General features: G+C 43.8%; 1 protein-coding gene across 5 annotated transcripts in view; it reads right to left on the bottom strand.

Moving 5' to 3' along the window:
- The window catches only part of CNOT2 (CCR4-NOT transcription complex subunit 2), a 93,073-nt gene extending 86,175 nt beyond the window's left edge, over positions 1–6,898 (bottom strand). For 2 of the 5 annotated variants that reach the window (XM_075495551.1, XM_075495561.1), the window contains exon 1: positions 6,523–6,662. The gene's annotated coding sequence lies outside the window, so the exon portion shown is untranslated. Of the gene's footprint in view, positions 1–5,824; positions 6,250–6,522 lie in introns of those variants that run through there. The other 3 variants (XM_075495573.1, XM_075495567.1, XM_075495557.1) reach the window with 3 other exon arrangements.
- Positions 6,899–15,400: the final 8,502 nt, after the last annotated feature.

Here is a 15,400-nt window from a genome sequence, read left to right as displayed (position 1 = left end):
ACAAACAAATTCAGTCTAGTAGCATATTTAAGAAAGGGAAGCCTGAAATTGAGTCTACAGTTAGGACCGTAAAAGAACTGCCAGATGCTTTAAAAAAAAAAAAATTAAAATAGGTCATTTAAACTAAAGTTATGTGTCTTTTGGAGACAAATAAAAGATTAAGATCACAGCTAACTTCACAGTTTGCAAATTCCTAATTAAACTGTTATCAAAATACTACTTGCTATCAAGCATATTCTGCTGGTAGTCACAATACACACCTACCTGAGATAAGGAGAGCCCAGAAGAGCACCACTCTCTTGAAAACTACATTTTATCCTTCCAAGAAATTCAGAATACTTCCAATACTTCCTGTTTCGTCACAGATGTCCCAAAATATACACTTTCTTACATAAGCGAACTTCCAGAAGCAGGGGGAAAACAAATCATGTATTTATTGCTCAAAACATATAATCCTGAAAATGCCAAAAAGTTTCCTTAAAAAAAAAAAGTGAACTCCATATCACAATAGCACAGGAACCTGAATTTACTTCAAATTCTGCCATGAAATAAAAAGAGATACTGACTTATTCTTGTGCATAATGCTGATCTTAATCAATTTGATCTTGAAGAATCAACTCACTAGAAATGTGTCCCCACAGTAAGTCAGTCAACAATTTAAGATTTCAACATAAGGTACCTTTCTACTTTATGATGATGCTTTTGACATGTTGAAAAAGGTACACCACACAGTGAAGTATCAAGAACAGTACCAACATTGCAACAAATTAATCAAATATCTCAAAAAGATTTTTTTAATGCAAACAGTTTTACAGGTGGACACAATATTGCAAGGTACTTTTAACGTTCAGAATTGCTCATCATCTCTTCAGTCTTTCAAAAGTTGACACTGCGTACAGCTCTGATTTCTTTTTGAAAACCTTTCAGATTCTACTTCTCCACACCACAAAGCATGGTATAAACTCTCAAGAAGAGAGAAGACCTTCTTCTATACATTTTTTTTAGCCTATTTAGTCATTACATAAAATATCTGCTTCACACTTCTTTTTTTTTTTTTAAATATCTTTACATGCAACAAGTAGTTTCTCACAAACTGCATTACTACTGGATAGTGAAAGACTGCAAGCATATACCTGAACAACTCCCCTACACAGCAGAGCAACAGAAGGAAGGTTGGCAGACCTTTTTTTCCATCATTATAATTCTCTGGCAACACTTCCTTTGCAAGAACAGTTTTCACAATTGGAACAAAAAATGCATTAAAAATAGTTGCAAAGAATAGTCAGTCTACCTCAAACAATGCAAGGTTTTAGCAGGCTGGAAGGAGAAAAATACTATTCCAGTGAAGCTTGAAGAAAAAACTCACACAGTCATAGAGACTGTATGACAAGTACACAGCCCATTAGTTACTTATTTTGCACTAGGATGGGCATCTTCCTACAATCCTTAGACAGAAAAGATAATATATGATATTACATTACCATTGTTTATGTTACGAAGGCAGCCTTAGAAAAACTTGTTTGCCAAGAAGTTGCCTACAAATCTCAACATTAACAGTTTATAATATAAAATAGTTGCAGTTGTTTTAATGTAATTAGTCATACTGTTTCTTATTGGTGCCTGGAAACTCCTCGCTGTCGTTTTCAAATACACACATATTTAGATGGTAATGAAAATGTTGTGGACATACAATTCTGAAACATGTAAGGACAAACAATACAACTGCCATCTACTGAATCTGGTATAGGACCATTTTGGGGTTTTTAACATATATAGTTAGGGAAAGCAATGTTAACTGCTACTGGTATCTAGTTCCACAGAAGCCTTTAATCATGCAAGTAAAACATGAGAAAGCATTATCCTCTTACTACAGACTAGAACTTGGCCATAAATGGGTTAAATGACTTACCCAGAGTCACCCATCAGTTCAGGAGGCAACCGAGAAAGACAGAAAGCATGCTCTGACTCTTATGCTCACGCTCAATCCACTGGATTACTGTCCGCTCAAGTCAGAGTAACACAAAGTAGGAGTTTCCGTTTTACTTCCCACAAATACACCAGCATTTTATACTAGTTTTCATTTTAAATAAACTATACCTTTTTACAGATAACTTGACCTCAGTCAACTATATTCATCCATCATTGATCTCAAATGCATAAAGAATTTGAAGGCAGAACTTTGAAAATGCTTCAGAAGTTCATTAAACTACTCACTGCAACCAAAAAGAATCTTTAGTGACATGGGGTACAAGATGATTCTTCAAAATACCCCCCAAAAAACTATCCCAAATCAAAAGGAAAACAGGAGGAAACAATGGTTTACTTACTAATAAATTTCTGATCAACAACTCTTGCATTGCAATTCAACAAGAGAAGGATGTGTCTGAGAAAAGTCTCAATTACAATCAAGTTTTAACCTACCACCATAATCTGAAAGGAATCCTCCCAGGAAATGTAGAGTTATGAAATTAAACATATTAGCAGTGTAAAGAGCAGTCAGATGGCAGAGCAAGCAAGTCAAGGGAAAAAAATAATGCATGCTTCTCTGTAACTACTGATAACCAATGCTATCTCAAAACAAATCTGGGGGGGCGGGGGCGGCGGGGCAGGGGGGCTCAGTAACCTCTTTGGGCAAGGATCATTTACACCTTGATTTGGGGCCTATTACACAACCAGACCAGAAGCTGAGCTAGTACACGCTACCACAATACAAATACTCAGTTTTCAGCAGAGTATTATAAATGAAGGATAAAATATAAATTAAAAGCAATCTGAACATTTTATGGTTTTTTTTTTATTATTTTTGCTGATACAAACACAAAAAGATTTTAAATCCTATGTAGAAATCTCTTACTGATTAGCACAGACCATGTTTGGTATACACACACCTTCTCTAAAAACAAAATAATTCCATAAGGACAATTTTAAACATCCTACTGTGCAATAATTTCATTTGACATAATTCTTCCTATGCTGTTATAATGCCCAGTAAAAGCATAGTTAGCTGTCAACATATAGCATCCATCCTGAAAACTCACACACAATGTGAACCATCAACATGTGAGTAGGTGCTTTTAAGTCACCTAATGAGACTACCCGCAAACCTTCAGTTGTTCATATGTTTTTACAGGAACTTGGGTCAGGAGACCAATGCAACACACACAAAACACAGAATGTATGTGCTAAAGCACATTGGGGGGAGGGGGGGACGGACAAAAAAGGCCAACCCTATTCGGGAAACACAACTGAAACACGTTGTTTTGAATTGCTCAGTACAGTGTATCTGAGACATCAGGATAAATTTCAGGCAAAAATATTAGCAGATCTCTGTTGTATAGAAGAATGTTTACATACAATTTTATACCTCAAAAGCCCAGATGAAGCAAAGTTAACCTAACTTGAACTTCTTGGCTTTCGACAACAATCACTGTAATTCATGTATACACTGCATTAATAATAATTTTTAAAAAATGAGAAAGACTGTATCACTTAGAGAGCAATCATTTAAATCTGGCAAAAAAAATATTGTTTTGACTTACTATAGTACTGTAATTCTATATAAACTGTCACAGAGCTTTCTATCTAAGCTAACATTTCGAAACACACAACAAATACAGCAAGTATTCTGCCAAGAATTTAAGAATTTTTTATATTTTTTTTTTAAGAACACATTTTTAAGGCGCCTTTTAAAAATCTGTATTCAAGCACATTATAGCTTTAAGGGAAGACATAATTAAAAAAAAGTTAAATACAAGGATCTACTTACTTTAGAACAAAATTCTGTACTTGGAAGCTTAGGCACACTTTCTATACTACCTCATAACAAAACAAGCAATTCAATGTTTCTCTTAATTTTCAAGTCAGAAAACCAGGTGCAAGAAACCTCTATTTTAACTCAACTATGGTGTATTTTTAAGTTCTGTTCACTTCTTGAGTCAAGAACTAGGAGGTGCAAAATATTTTTGAATAAACAAAGTTATGATACAGGACTGCTTTAAAGCTATAACGAGGTTACAACTTTGCAATCACTACACAACAGACAGACCCTTGCACCAACACAAAAATAAGTAAAATTTTTTTAAAAAGCTACAGCAGAGGCTAAAAATGCAATAATGTTTCTAATTTCAGAGCTAATATCTATCTAGACATAAATACATTTGGAAGTAGAGCAAATACAACACAAATACTTTCCGAGAGATACCATTCTGCTGCGGGCACACACAACTTTCACATGAAGGGGTTGAGGTACCGACCAAGACTTTCCAGTGCAAACAGCCACTTATGGGACCATTTTTAGCATCAAACTTCAGGACATGTTAACTGCCCTATTTTTTACACTGAATACCAACTCTCTAAAATTAGTTTCTTTTAAAAAGAATTCAAATAAATTTTTTTATAAGTTCCAGGGATTTTTTTATTTTCAGTTCTTAGCCAAGGGCTTTTGCTTTCATTTGTTGGTAGAACTGACACACAAATGGGTTACAATAACAATGACTACTTTGACAGCAATATTAAGTTTCTAGAAGAGACTTGTAGACAAGGTTTATCTACTACTAGCCTCTTAGCTTTATCAACAGCTTCCTGAAAGTGAAACGGAAATACACTTGCAAGTCAAGCCAGTCAGCTCATGACAGCAAGTATTCAAATCCCTTCCTAAAATCAGAAGCAGTTGACACCTTGAAGTTTAGCATGCCGGCTCAATTCTCAATATAAACAATAGTGGAAGCTGGGGGGAGGGGGGGAAAAAAAAAAAAAGGCATTGGACACATACATAGTTTTCAAGATCATAAAACTGGATCTTGTGAGTTATGTTCTATTAACACACCACCACTCCAAGAAAATTCAAAGCACATCAACACACACACACCCCCCCAATTCTTCCAGGTCCAAGCAAAGATGCCTTTGCAATATAAAACCTAAACAATTACTTTGCTCTTGCAGGTCTTTACAAGTTTTAACAGTCTGAAACACATCCAAGTTTCCAGAAACATAAAGGTTTCCACTAACTGATGTGACAGCAGGTTTGATCATCTTCAACTCCCTTCCCCCAGCTGAAGAGTTACGACTAGCAGCCAGTCACCAGCACCAGATGTTACTGCCGTGCAAGCACACAGGAATGTCTCCTTCACACGCTCCAGTCACACACACACACGTACACATACAAGAAGGAGATGCAAAAAGTTCTTATCCTTCCCTGGGGATAAAACAGTGCAAAGTTGGAAACAAGTTTTTCCCCAATAAAACAGACTTAAGCAGAAATGAAAACATGCTTGTGTTAGATGTGGATCAGCAGCAGAAGCTGCTGATCCACATCTAACACAGGCATGTCTTCATTTTCTCATATTACAAAACCTCCAAAACAAAGTTACCTGTAACTTCACAAAAAAACCCACCCCAAAACAGAGATGCTAAACCCTGTAAGCAAATCCTTGCTTCCGTCAGGAGCACACGTACACTAACTACAGCATAAACACTGCCTCTCATACCCTTCCCCACCGCTCTAGTGTCCCCCTCTCATCCCTAACCTGTCACCCGGGGCCACCTCCCCCCAGCCCGCACCTGCCCGCTTCCCCCCGGGTCAGGTTCACGCCAAAGCTCCAAACCGCCGCCCCGGCGGGCAGTGGAAGGCCGGCTGCTTCCTCCGGGGGCAGCGCTCGGGAAAGCGGCTCGGTCCGTTTCAAGTTTGTTTTACAAACGCGTCTGAGGGAACACCAGAACCTGTTTACACACCACCTTAACCGCCGCCAGGAGGAGAGTGGAAAAGGCGCAGACGAAAAAAAAATATTTTTCGAAAGAAAACCAGCCAGCAGTGCCCCTGTCTCACCCCCTTTCTTCACCCCGAGCCTTTCCAGGGGCCGGCGGAGCAGGCCGCAAGGCCACTCCGGCAAGGCGCGCAGCCCGGCGCCGCCCGGGAGCGGGGCCGGCAGCAGCCCCGGCCGTGGGTGGCAGGTTCCGGCTGCCCCGGTGCCGGACCCGGGGGGAGGCGGCAGGCGGGGGCCGGGCGGCCGCGCACCCCCGCCGCAGCGCACAGACGGGCTCGGCGGGGGGGGGGGGGGGCGGTGGGGAGGGCCGCGGAAGCGACCACCGCTAGGCCCGGGGCCGGGCTGGGGCGGGCGGCGAGGCGGCGGCGGGAAGGAGCCGTCCCGGGCGGGCCGAGCGGGCCGCGGGGCGAGCTGCCAGTGGCGGCCGCGGAGGATGCGGGGCCCAGGCACCGCTGGGCCGCGGCCGGCCCCGGAGAGGCGCCCGGCGGCCGCCGCCGCCCGCGGCCGCGGAGGAGGGCGGGGGACGGCGGGCCGGGTCGGGCCTGCGGCTGCGCTCCCGGCTCGGGCGCCGCGCGTCCCCCCCGCTCCCCCTCGGAGACAAAAGCAAACGGAAACCCGGCGGGACGGCCCCGGGCCCGCAGGGCCCCGCCGCGGGCCGCGCCGCCGCCCGGCCCTCCCTCATCGGGCCGCGGCCGGGACGGCGGCGGGGCCCGGGGCGGCGGCGGGGGCCGGGGGAGGGGGCGGCCGGGGCCGGACTCACCGCATGAATTTTCTTGTCCCGCGGATCCAAGATGGCTGAGTATCCAGCACGGAGGATGCTGGGGGAGCAACCTTTACCCTCTGACCCGGCCGCCGCCGCCGTGACCCCGCCGCCGCTCGGCCCGGCAGCCAGCGCCGAGGGGCGGGGGCAGGCGCTACCGCACGGCCCGGCCCGGCGCGACGCGGAGCGGAGCGGAGCGGCCCCACGGGAAGCGGCGCGGAGGGGCTGAGGGGAACGGGGAGGAGGAGGAAGGAGCAGCGAGGCTCGCTCGGCTGCGCTCCCTCCGCCTCCCGCGGGAGACGCGGCCCAGCGCTTGGGGCTGGGCCCGCAGGCCGTGGGGCTGCCGGGCCCCGCCGCGCTCCGCGGGCCTAGGGCGGCCGGAGGCGCCTGCGCTGACAGAGACGCTGCTGGCCGGGGACGCGGGGCTCCGGCGCGGCGGGCGACAGCGCCTGGCCCGGCCCGCATTTTGTGAGGGGAGGGGGCGGCCCGCCCCGGGCGGCGCGCAGGCTGGGTGCACCGGGCCAGGCCAGGCCAAGCCAGACAGCGGGTGCGGGGGCGAGCAGGGTCCGGGGGCAGCGGGGCTCCCCGGTCCTCTTCTCGCCCTGTGGAGGCAGGAGTCCCCAGGGGGGCCGGGGGGGGGGGGCTGTGGAAACCTACCCTGGGCGGCCACGCTCCCCGGGAAGCGCCCCAGCGTTCAGAGGGGGAGTCCCATCGCCTGTGGCTTTGGCCTGTCTGCTCTGCCTGGGTTACAGAGCGTGGAAGGAGCGGCCTGGTCTTGCTGTAGGCTGTGCGTTAGCCTGCGGAGGAGCTGGGTCAGGAGCTACCGTCCTGAGGAGATAAATTGTGTGAAAGTTTGTATTTTCTCTGTCAGTGAGGTAGCGTTGGGCAGGCAGGCCTTGCCATCTGCTTTGTCTGTTACTGAAATGGAAAAGCATTGCCAAGATGACACAACTGGACTTTTTTTTTAATTTATCAACCTTGAAAACATGTATGTTGTAACAATGGCTCAAGTATAGCAAATGCAGATGCACAAAACACTCATAATGCAAATAATCCCCTTGAATTCCATGAGACCATCAACGGTACAAAAGCTAAGCCTGTACACAAGTGTTTACAGGATTGAGGCCGACATTATTTGTGGACTGGCTTCTCTGCTCCATCAAGCAAAAGAATGGCGCTTCTACCTTAATTTTGTTACAAAATCATCATAAAGTTTAAAAATTCAAACAAAAATATGATCATATAATACTTTGCCAGAAAAAGTGGGTTTCTTTCAATATTTTTCATGTGTGCTTTCTTCTCAGGTTAGGTTTTGGAGCTCCAAACTGAATTTAAAAAATAAGTATTCGGTACTTTACACAACACTAATATTTTATAGAAATGTTAGTACCTACAGTAACATGTCTGTCAACATAAAAATGTTTTGAAGATGAAAGAACGCAATCTTTCATCTAAACTAGGAGACCAGTTTCTTGACGCCACCACCTTTTTGTGCAGCACAACTGTGTGCTGAGCATGGGTGCTGTGTCATTAAAATGAATGTCTATATGCTTTGTCCAGGAAAATACTACATTTTATTATTCTAATATTTTAATCTTTCCTTTGTCACTCAAGTATTCATGTATTTGCTAAGAACAAATCATTACAAAACATCATAAATGACATCCTGTTTAAGTAGAGTGTCTGAACTTCTGGAGTACTTTTGTTGTTCAATCTGAAAAATCACAGATTTCTTTACACCACATGACACACATAAAGGCAGTACTTTTAGGCTGAAAACAATAATGAATCTTATTAATCTTTACTGTTGTTAAATAAGCTTTTCTATAGTCTGATTGACCCTTTTACATCCATTTATAAACATTTTGCTTCGTTATATTTCATTTTACATTTTAATGATCTGAGTTTCTTTTTCAAAAGCTAATTTTTGTTGTATTTCCCCAAAGAGAAGTCATTTAAGACATACAATACCCAGTGATATGATGCAAGTAAACTAAGCACCTGACATTGTCATTGCATCTATGTGGACCGATCTCTCTGTCCATTACAAAATTATAGTTTACATGCAAATCAATAAACATTTATATGACAAGAGGCCTGTATAGTTCAACAGAGCTAGGGAATGGAAAAAAATAGGTTTTCTTGTCTTGGACTGGGAAGCTTAGTATAACAACCTCACTAGCAATCACAATGTGTGTAAATGGTGATTTAAATTTGTTAAGTAAAAAAATCTAACCTGCCCTTCTGCCTAGAACTGTGTTTAGTTGAGGAACATCAACACTGTGGCTGTAGTAGGTGTGTATTCGACTTCCTCGTTTGTTTTCTTAAAGAAAGTGAAAGCTGTTCTCATTTTAATGCTTCACAATAACCTTTGAAGCCACTAAAGAGGATGTGTTGTCATGTGTGTGCCATGTTCATACATTTGCTACTTTTGGTCTTGGCTCTATACATTTTTCTACAATGGTGAGGCCTGTTTTGCATAGTTGCACCTGCTTAATTAAAGAGGTGTCCTGAGCTCATTTAATGCAATGGCTGCTAATCATGTGTGGACACTCCTAATCCATTTTGAACCTTGTATGGTACAGTTTGACCTCCTTGTGTAAGTCTTTGTCTACAAATGGATATGCATTTTTTATTTTTATTCTCACTTAATCAATGGTCTCTTTTTTTATTTTCTTTACTTATTTCACAGGCTAGGCTGTTACACATACATTTTTAATCAATATAGGAATGTCTATAGGAGTCAATCTGCAAACTTTTGTCTGTGACAAGACAGGTGAAGGAACTTTAATACATGATAGCAGCAATTACAGAAAACCTGTCCTGCAGCTGATTGCATGTGCAGGCCCATGCAGTCAAGTACTCATGCGGTGCTGTTAAAGTCAATCAGCACAGCCTTCTACCTAATCTTTGTGAAAGCTGGCGCCTTAATGTGCATGTTCTGAAGCAGTCATGACACTCATCTAGTAGCCATTTCAATTTCCAGCTGGCTATTGCTTCTGCTAATGCCCACAAAGGGCTAAAAGCCTACAACGTCTGGCTGGAAAATTTGGGAAGAGGTCATCAAGAGAGATGAATGTGCTCAGAATGCCCAAATGCTTTAGTGTCATGGCTGTGGGTGTTCACTGGAAATTCTTTGCAGTTTTTCTGAACCTTTGCTCCAGGGAGTTTGCAGATGCTCTTTGGCTCCATTCAAAGCGTCACCAATAGATGCAGGCCATGCAGTTGCGGAAGTGGGAGGAAGGCAAATTGCCCAGAGTATGTGCAGGGCACAGTTAGGGTGTTCCACTTTACCAAAACATAAAATTAAATTAGTCATAGTAAGACCACCATCCTTGATCATGAGTGGAGGCAGAACATGGTGAATAGCCAACCTCGTAAGTCATTTTTAAATAGAACAAAAAAGTGCGTTGGAGCACAGCAAGAGTCTTTCCTTCTCCCACCTACAGATTGTCCCAATATTCCTCAGGAAAAACAAATCCAGTGCAATCACCTAGAGCAAGGGTTAGCAGCTTTTCAGTGGTGATGAAACAGGCTGTATTTTTCTTTCTAAAATTAGGATTTAAATCCGTTGGAAGAAACAGCTTGAACCAGAAGATAGTGCCCCTCGATTGCAAGGTGCATTTGATTAGCTAAAACAGTGAAATACCTCTTCTGGAGGAGGCAGAGGTTTCTGATTTCTGCTGAACTCACAACTGTGTGAGACTCATGAATTGGGAGCAGCAGCTTCTCGTGGATGTTTTTCTTGCTGCGTGATGTTCAAAACCCTCTCAGTTGCTTTCTTTGGAAGAAGATTGTAGGGTTACAGCACTGCTCTGCATTAATCTTTGCCCTAGAAGAACATAGCAGATTTTTTTCATAAATATAGCCTATTTGATTTTTTAAGTATTTCTAAAACACAAGGATAAAGGTGTGGCAAAGTGTACACCAAATCTGATATTCAAGATCTCACCACAAAGAAGTGTTAAAACATTTTTTTCAAGAATAAAAGCACTAAGACCCCTCATTTTCTTATATATTTTCTCATAATTCTTAATTATTACACTAAAATGGAGCACAAAATACTTAGATTTGGGAGGATTTGGTTAGTTAGGTTGACTTTTTCAAGTTACTCTCCAACTTCTAGTTTATTTAGGAAAGGTAAGGGAAGGATCAGCTGTTTCCATGGCACTGTCCTTATCTATCCTTTCACTCCTACAGGGGATTTCCAGGGATGGCGGCTGGCAAGGGAAGCCCTAGAAGTGCAGCTCCATTACTGTTTTAGTGTTAAAACGCATCACAAGGTATCCACACAGATGGCCTCTCATCTGCTGGATTTGTAGTTTCCAGGAGGGAATATTGGGAGCGGAAGTATCTTTATCTCAGTCTCTCATATATTTTTACTATCAGGAAACCCTATCTCAGCCTTCTGCTGTAGTGCCTTCAGTGTCTGATTTAGTGCTAATTATACCAGAGCATCAGGGAAAAATAAAATACCAAGTTTAAAAAGAAATCTGCCAATTCTGGAAAATAATATGACCCCAAACAGGAGATAAAATGTAAAATTTTCCAAAAATAAGATGCTTCACGCTGCTGTATAGCAATTAAGAGGTCTGCCAGAGTGCTAGTAAATGAGAGGATAAATCACGAATTAGAGATAGCAGCAGTTTCAAGTGTTTCTTAAGACAAAGAGAAGAATAATGATACAGACAGAAATATGTTTTCCAGAGGAGAGAAAGTATTAGAGAAACACAAGCCAGTGCCAGAGTAGGTGCTGACTGACATTCCCAAGCACGATTATCCCCGGAGAGACGGGATTTACAGTGGTGGTGACAGGGGAACCCTTCCTATCTCAGTTCTCAAGATTGCAGTCAGCGGTGCTCTTGCTGGTGGTCATTGGAGAGCTGCCTGGTCAGATGTGCTGTGTCTCATTTGAAACTATTAAATCATGTCAAAAGACAATGTTTTATTTTGGGTGTTGTGGGCTTTTTGGCATGATTATTCCACGTGACTAACTGACGTAGTTACTATGAATATGTCCTACATAGGACAGTCTCCATTAAGCTGCAGTCCCTATTGATAAAAACATAAACTTAAGTGTTTAAGATGGTCATAACTAAAAGTTAAGCTGGGAAGTAAGAGTTATTACAATGGCTTTGTAAAAAATGAGCAGCAAATATATAAGCAGCAGCCTGGGGAAAGCAATCATGGTATCTACAGTAAAAGGAGGATTAGTCTCCCATATGACAGGTCTCAGCTAGGGAAGGGAACAGAGCCTGGGAGGCTGGAAAGTGCTGGATTCTTGCTTTTTGACAGTTTTTCATGTTTGTCGGTCAGGCCTATTTCCAAAAGGGTATTCTCCCCTAAATAAGTGTTAATAAGCACAGCAAATGAACTCTGGCTACAGCAGATGATGATAGTCTGCCATCCCACCAGAAGCCAGAGGACTCCAGCATCACTGTCCCACTGGGCGGAGTGCTGGGAGCATGGCCCCAGCCCTGTTCAAGCAAGTTGCCAGTGTGCAGCTACAGAAGTTAAGCCAACTCATGCCACTTGGCAGGAGTTTGATGGTGCCTGGAGAAGGGTCCCTGAGCTCCCCAGTGATGCTGTTAGCTACCCGTGTCTCATGCCAGCCCCGCGGCCTGGTGGTGGTTTCACATCTGGACAGACCCTGGGAGCACTTGCTGACTGTGGAAGCATTTGTCTGGGCTTTGTGCTTGTTGGAAGAGGAGAGTCAGCTGTTAAGCTACTTTGAAAGCTTTGCTAGGGTCCTGATCATCACATTGGATAACTCTGAACATCAGCAGAGAGTCTGTTACGTTTTTCCCGCGATAAGGCCAAAGGCCAGCTGCCAGGCACAGCACCAGTTTCTGTTACCAGACTGAAGATCCAGGACAGAATGAGGCTTACAAGGGCTCGGAAGGGCTTGAGCCACCTCATTTCCCAAAGCCACCATCAGCTCATGTTTTAAATTGAGACTTGTTTGCTATAAACTTAGGCTGGAAGAGGAAAAAGCACATCCTTTTGCTCTTGCCAGCCTTGGTGTATCTGCCTCTTCATCCCGATGAAGGCTGAAACCCATATTGTAAGTCCAAAGCTGCTGCTTACCTCCTTAGCCAATTCAAGCGGTGACATGTTGCTAGGCTGATGAGAGAGGGAACTTACTGCATCAAAGCTAATCTGTGTCTGCAGCCAGTATCCTGAATGGAATTACTTTTCATTCTGGCTTGCATAAAACCAACCCCTGGCATGCCTGGGAATCTCCAGTAGCCTTTGCCATCGCAGGGCTGAGACTGAGCCTTCCCAGCTGAGCAACAACCCCGCTGTATTACAGACTACAGTGCTCTGTAATGGAGGAATACCAGCTACTTCTGAGCTATTCTTTGCCTTCACTACACTGCCCAGCAAGAGATATAACTATGTGCACTTGCCAGCTCAGGACCCTCCAGAAGTTTCCTGGGTCTCAGTTTTGCTGCAACCGATAGGATGCTGGTTTATTACAAAACTGCCCCCAAAGCCTTGGATACCACTGATGATTCCCTACTCCTGTCCCATTCAGGACCACAAATTCAGATGTTTGTTTACCATGCGGCCAAGCTATTTATGAAATCTCATGATGCAGAAATTCAACTGTAAACATTGCATGCTCAAACATTTGAACCTCTCCCGCCTCTTCCCACACCAATCCTGCTCATCATTTTCAATACTCTTAGTGGAGGAGCTGCCCACATCTGAGAGCAAGGGAGCCACGCTGCATGGGGAGACCAACTGACTGAGGTGGTCTGCTGCTTCTGCAGTTGGACATGTCTCTCAGTAGAAATAAGCTAAATTTTAAATTTAGTGGTCTGCTATGCTCCCATCACCTCCAGCAGAGCCCATGGTTCCTGTCACAGCCCTGCTCCTCACCTAGCTCTGCTTCTTGCTTGGGCCGGCAGTGAGAAAAGTGGCAGCATCTTCAGAGAAGAAAAGTAAGATTTTCTTTCTTTTTTTTTCTCTGTCCCTCTTTTTCTTTCTTTTGCTCCCCCTTTTTCTTTCTTTCTTTCTTTCTTTCTTTCTTTCTTTCTTTCTTTCTTTCTTTCTTTCTTTCTTTCTTTTCTTTCTTTCTTTCTTTCTTTTTCTTTCTTTCTTTCTTTCTTTCTTTCTCTCTCTCTCTCTCTCTCTCTCGATTTATCTCTTTCATTCTTCTTGCTGTCTTTTTGAAATCACATGCACAGTGATATAAATATTCTTGCAATAAGCAGCCAAATCTTTTTAGTACAAGAGACTAACCCCACTCCTGCTGTGGCACCTGCACAAAAACCCTGCTGCGCCTGTTGGGGAGCCCCACAGATTTTGGTGAGGGCCTGAAACATGCAGATCATATTGTGCAAAACTTACAATTACAATTTCTACATCCAGGATGTTGCCTATTTCATTACATGTTGTGTTAGCTACAAATGAAAGCATTTTCTGCCCCAGTTCTGTGGCGCTTTCTCAGGCAGAAGCTGTGGCAGGTGGTGCCTGGCCTGGGCACAGGGGCAGACTCACCAAGACAACGCTGCACATTTTAAATTCTTTTTTTTCTAGATACGGTCCCAGCAAGCTTATATTCACTGCAAGTCCATGGAGTGTACGCACTTCCCCTTATAACTAAGCAAAGGTGTAACACTGATTCCCAGCGGTAACTGAAATGATACACTATCACGTACTGGCAGGAGTCATGTATCTCACATACACAAATACATTTTACTGGTTATATTATTCATTTGATGTTAAGTCAGATGAATTTGAAAGCTAAGGATACAATTCACCTCACCACCTTCAGCTGTCTGAAAAGGAGGCACCTAGTCTAAGCTATTTATCCAGTCTTCCTGCAAGTCAATGGAGAGAGAAGGGAATTTTTACTCCTTCCGATACTTCTCGAGGGTGGGTCTCTGCTGGCTGCAGGTGACTGGCATAGATGGGATGTGTGGCACTCGGGTGGCTAATGCTAGCTGGGAGAAATTCTGCCTTATACAGTCTGTTTACTTAAATGGGAAGCCTGAATATTACTCGTTCTGCATATTTAGGAGGTGTTTACTAAAAAGCGAGTTTGTGTACAAATATAAACATTTTCTGCTCAGGGCCTGTGCTTGGAAAGTATGCAAGAAGGTCTCTCTTTTATGCACTATATGGTAAATCTGGTCATGAAATATTAGGTTGGCATAACAGAACGGGAAGTATTCTCTTGATTGCAAGATTTAATTTAATAGGAAGATCCTAGATATAAAACTATGTAATCCTAATGTATATTCCTAAAAACAATTTCAGAAGGACCCTGCCTTTTTCAGGGCTGGAAAAATCATCTTCAGGAAAACAATTTCTTAATGTGAAATTTTTATTCGCTTCTATGCTGGTTTTGGCTGGGATAGTTAATTTTCTTCACAGTAGCTAGTATGGGGCTGTGTTTTGGATTTGTGCTGGAAGCAGTGTTGATAACACAGGGATGTTTCAGTTACTGCTGAGCAGTGCTTACACACAGTCAAGGCCTTTTCTGCTTCTCACCCCACCCCACCAGCGAGCAGGCTGGGGGTGCACAAGAAGTTGGGAGGGGACACGGCTGGGACAGCTGACCCCAACTGACCAAAGGCACATCCCACACCATATGGCGTCATGCTCAGCATAGAAAGCTGGGGGAAGAAGAAGGAAGGGGGGACATTCAGAGTTATGGTGTTTCCCTTCCCAAGTAACCGTTACGTGTGATGGAGCCCTGCTTTCCTGGAGATGGCTGAACACCTGCCTGCCCATGGGAAGTGGTGAATGAATTCCTTGCTTTGCTTTGCTTGCATGCGCAGCTTTTGCTTTCCCTATTAAACTGTCTTTATCTCAACCCACGAGTTTTCTCACTTTTGCTGTTCTGATTCTCTCCCCCATCCCACCG

This window comes from Mycteria americana, chromosome 1, assembly GCF_035582795.1.
Source record: "Mycteria americana isolate JAX WOST 10 ecotype Jacksonville Zoo and Gardens chromosome 1, USCA_MyAme_1.0, whole genome shotgun sequence".
Lineage (NCBI taxonomy): Eukaryota > Metazoa > Chordata > Aves > Ciconiiformes > Ciconiidae > Mycteria > Mycteria americana.
The sequence above is the reverse complement of the archived record's forward strand: the minus strand, read 5'-3'. Positions and strand labels throughout refer to the sequence as shown.